Genomic DNA, 8,398 nt, shown 5'->3' with positions numbered 1-8,398 from the left:
CTCCCACCAAAGCAACTACTGGATATCAAAACATAACAGAAAAGCAACATTTGGATTTAAAATCACATTCCATGATGATGATAGAGGACTTTAAGACAGACATAAATAACGGCCTTAAAGAAATACAGGACAGCAGAGATAAACAAATAGAAGCCCTTAAAGAGGAAACACAAAGATCCCTTTAAAATTACAGAAAAGCACAACAAAACATGTGAAGGAAGTGAAGAAAATCGTCCAGGATTTAAAACGGAAATAGAAACAATAAAAAAATTATAAAGGGAGACAATCCTGGAGATAGAAAACCTAGGAAAGAGGTCAGGAGTCATAGACACATGCATCACCAACAGAATACAAGAGATAGAAGAAAGAATCTCAGCGGCAGAAGACACCATAGAAAACATTGACACAATCATTAAAGATAATGCAAAATGAAAAAGCTCCTGACTGAAAACATGCAGGAAATCCAGGATACAATGAGAAGATCAAAGCTAAGAATAATAGGTGCAGAAGAGAGCAAAGGGGTGTTGATTTTTGTCAAAGGCTTTCTCAGAATCTAATGAAATGTGCATGTTGTTTTTTTCCCTTCAAGTTTGTTTATATAGTGGATTATGTTGATAAATTCCCATATATTAAACCATCCCTGCATCCCTAGGATGAAGCCTACTGAGATGATTTGTTTTGAAGGGTTCTTGGATTCAGTTTGGAAGAATTTTATTGAGTATTGCATAGATATTCATAAGGTAAATTGGTCTGAAGTTCTCTTTCTTTGTTGGGTCTTTGTGTGGTTTAGGTATAAGCATAATTATGCCTACATAGAAGGAATTTGGCAGTGCTATATCTGTTTCTACATCTGATAGAGGGCTAATATGAAAACTATACAAGGAACTCAAGAAGTATGACTCCAGAAAGTGAAATAACCCTATTAAAAATGGGATAAAGAGCTAAACAAAGAATTCTCAGCTGAGGAATATTGAATGGCTGAGAAGCAGCTAAAGAAATGTTCAACATACTTAGTCATCAGGGAAATGCAAATCAAAACAACCCTGAGATTCCACCTCACACCAGTCAGAATGGCTAAGATAAAAAACTCAGATGACAACAGATGCTGGAGAGAATGTGGAGAAAGAGAAACACTCCTCCATTCTTGGTAGGATTGCAAACTGGTACAGCCACTCTGGAAATCAGACTGAAAGTTCCTCAGAAAATTGGATATTCCACTACCTAAGGGACTAGTGATACCTCTGCTGAGCATATACCCAAAAGATGCTCCAACATACATCAAAAACACATGTTCCACTATGTTCATAGCTGCCTTATATATAATAACCAGAACCTGGAAAGAGTCCAGATGCCCTTCAGCACAGGAATGGATAAAAAAAAATGTGGCACATCTAGACAATGGAGTACTACTCAGCTATTAAAAACAATGACTTCACAAAATTAATAGGCAAATGGATTGATTTAGAAAATATCATCCTGAGTGAGGTCACCCAAACACAATAAAACACACATAGTATGCACTCATTGATTAGAGGATATTAGTTCAAAAGCTCAAATCACCCAAAACACAATACACAGACCACATGAAGCTCAAGAAGGATGATCAAAGTGCAGATGCTTCACTCATTCTTAAAAGGGGGATCAAAAATATTCATAGGATGGGATATGGATGCAGAGTTTGGAGCAGCGACTAAAGGAATGGTCATTCAGAGCCTGCCCCACATATGCCTCTTATGAATATAGTCTCCAAGAAGGGCTAAGAATGGCGTGCTGACAGGAACTGGATATAGATGTCTCCTGAGAGACACAACCAGAATGTGTCAAATACAGACGCAAATGCTAGCAGCCACCACTGAACTGAGAATAGGATACCCCTGTTGGTGGAATTAGAATAAGGATTGAAAGAGCTGAAGGGGCTAGCAACCCCATAAGAACAACAACGCCAACCAACCAGAGCTCCCAAGGACTAAACCACTATCCAAAGACTATACATGGACTGACCCATGGCTCCAACTGCATATGTAGCAGAGGAAGGCCTTGTTGGGCACCAATGGAAGGAGAAGCCCTTGGTCCTGCCAAGGTTGGACCCCCGATTTAGGGGAATACCTGGGGGAGGGGAACACCCTTATTAAAGAAGAGGAGGGGGTGGGATAGGTGGCTTATGTCCAGGAAACCAGGAAAGGGAATAATATTTGAAATGTAAATAAAAATATATTCACTAACAAAAAATAGAAACAGTAAAGAAAAAAAGAGGGAAGACTCCAAAATTAAAGGGCCAGTAAATATCTTCAACAGAATTATAGAAGAAAATTTCCCTAACCTAAAAGTAGAGATGCCCGTAAACAAAAAAGAAGGCTAGAGAACTCCAAATAGATTTGACCAGAAAAGAAATGCCTCCAGTCACGTAATAGTCAAAATACCAAGTGCACAAAACAAAGAAAGAATATTAAAAGCAGTAAGGAAAAGTGTCAAGTAACATAAAAAGGCAGACCTATAAGAATTACACCACATTTCTCACCAGAGACAATGAAAGCCAGAAGATTCTGTGCAGGTATCATACAGACCCTAAGAAAACATAAATGCCAGCGCAGGCTACTATATCCAGCAAAACTCTCAATTAATATAGATGGAGAAACCAAGATACTCCACGATAAAACCAAATTTAGACAAGATTTTTCTACAAATCCAGCCCTACAAATGGTAATAGATGAAAACCTCCAAAACTAGGAGGAAAAGAACACCCTAGAATCTGTATATATATATATATATATATATATATATATATATATATATATATATATATATATACAGTCCTTCTCAAAATGGGAAATAAAAATATTCATAGGAGAAGATATGGAGACATATTTTGGAGCAAAGACTGAAGGAATGGCCATTCAGAGCCTGCCTCACCTCAGAATCCAGCCAATATATACAGTCACCAAAACTAGACAATATTGATGAAGCCAAGAAGTGCATGTTGACAGGAGCCTGACATAGTTGTCTTCTGAGAGGCTCAGCCAAAGTATGAAAGATGCAGAGGTGAATGCTAGCAGAAAACCATTGAAATGTGAATGGGACAGGACCAAGAGCTTCTCCTCCTATTGCTGCCTAACAAGGCCATCCTGTACTACATATGCAGCTAGAACCATGTATACACTTTGGATGGTGGTTTAGTCTCTGGGAGCTCTGGTTTGTTGGTATTATTGTTCTTTTTTTTTTTTTGTTTTGTTTTATTTTTTTTCATTTTTTTTTTATTAACTTGAGTATTTCTTATATACATTTCAAGTGTTATTCCCTTTCCCGGTTTCCGGGCAAAATCCCCCTCCCCCCTCCCCTTCCTTATGGGTGTTCCCCTCCCAACCCTCCCCCCATTGCCGCCCTCCCCCCATAGTCTAGTTCACTGGGGGTTCAGTCTTAGCAGGACCCAGGGCTTCCCCTTCCACTGGTGCTCTTACTAGGATATTCATTGCTACCTATGGGGTCAGAGTCCAGGGTCAGTCCATATATAGTCTTTAGGTAGTGGCTTAGTCCCTGGAAGCTCTGGTTGCTTGACATTGTTGTACTTTTGGGGTCTCGAGCCCCTTCAAGCTCTTCCAGTTCTTTCTCTGATTCCTTCAACGGGGGACCTATTCTCAGCTCAGTGGTTTGCTGCTGGCATTCGCCTCTGTATTTGCTGTATTCTGGCTGTGTCTCTCAGGAGCGATCTACATCCGGCTCCTGTCGGTCTGCACTTCTTTGCTTCATCCATCTTGTCCAATTGGGTGGCTGTATATGTATGGGCCACCTGTGGGGCAGGCTCTGAATGGGTGTTCCTTCAGTCTCTGTTTTAATCTTTGCCTCTCCCTTCCCAGCCAAGGGTATTCTTTTTCCTCATTTAAAGAAGGAGTGAAGCATTCACATTTTGATCATCCGTCTTGAGTTTCGTTTGTTCTAGGGATCTAGGGTAATTCAAGCATTTGGGCTAATAGCCACTTATCAATGAGTGCATACCATGTATGTCTTTCTGTGATTGGGTTAGCTCACTCAGGATGATATTTTCCAGTTCCAACCATTTGCCTACGAATTTCATAGACTCGTTGTTTTTGATAGCTGAGTAATATTCCATTGTGTAGATGTACCACATTTTCTGTATCCATTCCTCTGTTGAAGGGCATCTCGGTTCTTTCCATTTTCTGGCTATTATAAATAAGGCTGCGATGAACATAGTGGAGCACGTGTCTCTTTTATATGTTGAGGCATCTTTTGGGTATATGCCCAAGAGAGGTATAGCTGGATCCTCAGGCAGTTCAATGTCCAATTTTCTGAGGAACCTCCAGACTGATTTCCAGAATGGTTTTACCAGTCTGCAATCCCACCAACAATGGAGGAGTGTTCCTCTTTCTCCACATCCTCGCCAGCATCTGCTGTCACCTGAGTTTTTGATCTTAGCCATTCTCACTGGTGTGAGGTGAAATCTCAGGGTTGTTTTGATTTGCATTTCCCTTATGACTAAAGATGTTGAACATTTCTTTAGGTGTTTCTCAGCCATTCGGCATTCCTCAGCTGTGAATTCTTTGTTTAGCTCTGAACCCCATTTTTTAATAGGGTTATTTGTTTCCCTGCGGTCTAACTTCTTGAGTTCTTTGTATATTTTGGATATAAGGCCTCTATCTGTTGTAGGATTGGTAAAGATCTTTTCCCAATCTGTTGGTTGCCGTTTTGTCCTAACCACCGTGTCCTTTGCCTTACAGAAGCTTTGCAGTTTTATGAGATCCCATTTGTCGATTCTTGATCTTAGAGCATAAGCCATTGGTGTTTTGTTCAGGAAATTTTTTCCAGTGCCCATGTGTTCCAGATGCTTCCCTAGTTTTTCTTCTATTAGTTTGAGTGTGTCTGGTTTGATGTGGAGGTCCTTGATCCACTTGGACTTAAGCTTTGTACAGGGTAATAAGCATGGATCGATCTGCATTCTTCTACATGTTGCCCTCCAGTTGAACCAGCACCATTTGCTGAAAATGCTATCTTTTTTCCATTGGATGGTTTTGGCTCCTTTGTCAAAAATCAAGTGACCATAGGTGTGTGGGTTCATTTCTGGGTCTTCAATTCTATTCCATTGGTCTATCTGTCTGTCTCTGTACCAATACCATGCAGTTTTTATCACTATTGCTCTGTAATACTGCTTGAGTTCAGGGATAGTGATTCCCCCTGAAGTCCTTTTATTGTTGAGGATAGCTTTAGCTATCCTGGGTTTTTTGTTATTCCAGATGAATTTGCAAATTGTTCTGTCTAACTCTTTGAAGAATTGGATTGGTATTTTGATGGGGATTGCATTGAATCTGCAGATTGCTTTTGGTAAAATGGCCATTTTTACTATATTAATCCTGCCAATCCATGAGCATGGGAGATCTTTCCATCTTCTGAGGTCTTCTTCAATTTCTTTCCTCAGTGTCTTGAAGTTCTTATTGTACAGATCTTTTACTTGCTTGGTTAAAGTCACACCGAGGTACTTTATATTATTTGGGTCTATTATGAAGGGTGTCGTTTCCCTAATTTCTTTCTCGGCTTGTTTCTCTTTTGTATAGAGGAAGGCAACTGATTTATTTGAGTTAATTTTATACCCAGCCACTTTGCTGAAGTTGTTTATCAGCTTTAGTAGTTCTCTGGTGGAACTTTTGGGATCACTTAAATATACTATCATGTCATCTGCAAATAGTGATATTTTGACTTCTTCTTTTCCGATCTGTATCCCCTTGATCTCCTTTTGTTGTCTGATTGCTCTGGCTAGAACTTCAAGAACTATATTGAATAAGTAGGGAGAGAGTGGGCAGCCTTGTCTAGTCCCTGATTTTAGTGGGATTGCTTCGAGTTTCTCTCCATTTAGTTTAATGTTAGCAACTGGTTTGCTGTATATGGCTTTTACTATGTTTAGGTATGGGCCTTGAATTCCTATTCTTTCCAGGACTTTTATCATGAAGGGGTGTTGAATTTTGTCAAATGCTTTCTCAGCATCTAATGAAATGATCATGTGGTTCTGTTCTTTCAGTTTGTTTATATGATGGATCACGTTGATGGTTTTCCGTATATTAAACCATCCCTGCATGCCTGGGATGAAGCCTACTTGATCATGGTGGATGATTGTTTTGATGTGCTCTTGAATTCGGTTTGCCAGAATTTTATTGAGTATTTTTGCATCGATATTCATAAGGGAAATTGGTCTGAAGTTCTCTTTCTTTGTTGTGTCTTTGTGTGGTTTAGGTATAAGAGTAATTGTGGCTTCGTAGAAGGAATTAGGTAGTGCTCCATCTGTTTCAATTTTGTGGAATAGTTTGGATAATATTGGTATGAGGTCTTCTATGAAGGTTTGATAGATTTCTGCACTAAACCCGTCTGGACCTGGGCTCTTTTTGGTTGGAAGACCTTTAATGACTGCTTCTATTTCCTTAGGGGTTATGGGGTTGTTTAACTGGTTTATCTGTTCCTGATTTAACTTTGATACCTGGTATCTGTCTAGGAAATTGTCCATTTCCTGAAGATTTTCAAATTTTGTTGAATATAGGTTTTTATAGTAAGATCTGATGATTTTTTGAATTTCCTCTGAATCTGTAGTTATGTCTCCCTTTTCATTTCTAATTTTGTTAATTTGGACGCACTCTCTGTGTCCTCTCGTTAGTCTGGCTAAGGGTTTATCTATCTTGTTGATTTTCTCAAAGAACCAACTTTTGGTTCTGTTGATTCTTTCTATGGTCCTTTTTGTTTCTACTTGGTTGATTTCAGCTCTGAGTTTGATTATTTCCTGCCTTCTACTCCTCCTGGGTGTATTTGCTTCTTTTTGTTCTAGAGCTTTTAGGTGTGCTGTCAAGCTGCTGACATATGCTCTTTCCTGTTTCTTTCTGCAGGCACTCAGCGCTATGAGTTTTCCTCTTAGCACAGCTTTCATTGTGTCCCATAAGTTTGGGTATGTTGTATCTTCATTTTCATTAAATTCTAAAAAGTTTTTAATTTCTTTCTTTATTTCTTCCTTGACCAGGTTATCATTGAGTAGAGCATTGTTCAATTTCCACGTATATGTGGGCATTCTTCCCTTATTGTTATTGAAGACCAGTTTTAGGCCGTGGTGGTCCGATAGCATGCATGGGATTATCTCTATCTTTCTGTACCTGTTGAGGCCCGTTTTTTGACCAATTATATGGTCAATTTTGGAGAAAGTACCATGAGGAGCTGAGAAGAAGGTATATCCTTTTGCTTTAGGATAGAATGTTCTATAAATATCCGTTAAGTACATTTGGCTCATGACTTCTCTTAGTCTGTCGACATCACTGTTTAATTTCTGTTTCCATGATCTGTCCATTGATGAGAGTGGGGTGTTGAAATCTCCCACTATTATTGTGTGAGGTGCAATGTGTGTTTTGAGCTTTAGTAAGGTTTCTTTTACGTATGTAGGTGCCCTTGTATTTGGGGCATAGATATTTAGGATTGAGAGTTCATCTTGGTGGATTTTTCCTTTGATGAATATGAAGTGTCCTTCCTTATCTTTTTTGATGACTTTTAGTTGGAAATTGATTTTATTTGATATTAGAATGGCTACTCCAGCTTGCTTCTTCTGACCATTTGCTTGGAAAGTTGTTTTCCAGCCTTTCACTCTGAGGTAGTGTCTGTCTTTGTCTCTGAGGTGTGTTTCCTGTAGGCAGCAGAATGCAGGGTCCTCATTGCGTATCCAGTTTGTTAATCTATGTCTTTTTATTGGGGAGTTGAGGCCATTGATATTGAGAGATATTAAGGAATAGTGATTATTGCTTCCCTTTATATTCATATTTGGATGTGAGGTTATGTTTGTGTGCTTTCATTCTCTTTGTTTTGTTGCCAAGACGATTAGTTTCTTGCTTCTTCTAGGGTATAGCTTGCCTCCTTATGTTGGGCTTTACCATTTATTATCCTTTGTAGTGCTGGATTTGTAGAAAGATATTGTGTAAATTTGGTTTTGTCATGGAATATCTTGGTTTCTCCATCAATGTTAATTGAGAGTTTTGCTGGATACAGTAACCTGGGCTGGCATTTGTGTTCTCTTAGGGTCTGTATGACATCAGTCCAGGATCTTCTGGCCTTCATAGTTTCTGGCGAGAAGTCTGGTGTGATTCTGATAGGTCTGCCTTTATATGTTACTTGAGCTTTTTCCCTTACTGCTTTTAATATTCTTTCTTTATTTTGTGTGTTTGGTGTTTTTACAATTATGTGACGGGAGGTGTTTCTTTTCTGGTCCAATCTATTTGGAGTTCTGTAGGCTTCTTGTATGTCTATGGGTATCTCTTTTTTTAGGTTAGGGAAGTTTTCTTCTATGATTTTGTTGAAGATATTTACTGGTCCTTTGAGCTGGGAGTCTTCACTCTCTTCTATACCTATTATCCTTAGGTTTGATCTTCTC

This window comes from Rattus norvegicus, chromosome 16 (assembly GCF_036323735.1).
Source record: "Rattus norvegicus strain BN/NHsdMcwi chromosome 16, GRCr8, whole genome shotgun sequence".
Lineage (NCBI taxonomy): Eukaryota > Metazoa > Chordata > Mammalia > Rodentia > Muridae > Rattus > Rattus norvegicus.
Note: the sequence above shows the minus strand (reverse complement) of the source record.